This window comes from Otolemur garnettii, unplaced genomic scaffold, assembly GCF_000181295.1.
Source record: "Otolemur garnettii isolate 467f Iridium unplaced genomic scaffold, OtoGar3 scaffold00031, whole genome shotgun sequence".
Classification (NCBI taxonomy): Eukaryota; Metazoa; Chordata; class Mammalia; order Primates; family Galagidae; genus Otolemur; species Otolemur garnettii.
In genome coordinates this window covers 2,074,668-2,075,814 of record NW_003852426.1, presented here as the reverse complement: position 1 = coordinate 2,075,814, position 1,147 = coordinate 2,074,668, and the positions used below count along the sequence as shown (strand labels likewise).

Sequence of the window (1,147 nt, the reverse complement as noted above, 5' to 3'; positions counted from 1 at the left end):
TCATGAGAATTGCAGCCCTCAATTTTTATACATATGGTTCTTTTCAGAACCAGAAAAGAAAATTGCATGGTGAGATCAAAGTGCCAGAACCCTAAGCCCTTGCCTTACATTTGAGGGGCTGGGGGAGGGAGAGAGAGAGGCTGCCACTGATTCTCTTAATTCCAACTTCCACTGTCAGTCACTCAGCTGAGAGCAGGGAGATTTCTGTTCTGCACTTGGGGCATCAGGATATACATGACAGCCCTACACCTACCGTGGAAATAGACAAGAGTCCCTCCCACTCCCTGACTGATGTCCCTCAGTTTTCTAACTACATGTGTTTGCCTGTACACGTAAAGATTTCTTCTCCCTCCCAGCTCCAGTTATCAGAGGACAAATAGAGCAATGGCAGGAAGGAATTAGCACTGAGCCTGGTGCTCTGATGAAAGCTCTGAGTGAGACCTTATTTTACACTTAGGTGCCTCTGAGTCAATGCAGAGATTTTCCTGACTCCATTTGGGCCCTGATTTGATTAAGACCTAGAAGGTCTGAGACCTCTCCAGCTCCTCATCAGAAATCACAAAGAATCAGTCAGATACTGTAGCTTTCACCTTAATCCCAGGGACTTGGGAGGCCAAGGTGAAAGGGTCACTTGAGGCCAGGAATTTGAGACCAAACTGGTAACACACTGAGACCTGTATCTATAAACAAATGTGAAAAAGAAGAAAATGAGCCATGTTTCTTTTATTGTGGGTGGTGCTGTGATAAACTTACAAGTGCAGGCATCTGTTTGTTAGAATGATTTCTTCTTCTTTGAGTAGATACCCAATAGTGAGACGGCTGGATCCAGTGGTGGTTCTCCTCTTAGTTCTTTGAGAAACAGAGGTTGTACTAATTTCCATTCCCACAGTATGTAAGTGTTCCCTTTTGTCTAAAGGGAGAACATCTTATTTTTGGACTGACTTTTCAATAGTAAGCATTCCGACTGGGCAAGATGATCTCTCATTGTGGTTGTAGTTTGCATTTCTCTGGTGATTAGTTGTGTTGAGCATTTTTTCAGATACCTATTTGCCATTTGTATGTCTTCTTTCGAAAAATATCAGTTCATATACTTTGCCCACTTCTTAATGGGGTTGTTTTCACAATTGCTGCTATTTGAGTTCCTTGT

The 1,147-nt window shown here is 42.8% G+C and overlaps 1 pseudogene; it reads right to left on the bottom strand.

The window, feature by feature from the left end:
* The window catches only part of LOC100955318, a 315,223-nt pseudogene that overhangs the window by 108,710 nt on the left and 205,366 nt on the right, over positions 1–1,147 (bottom strand).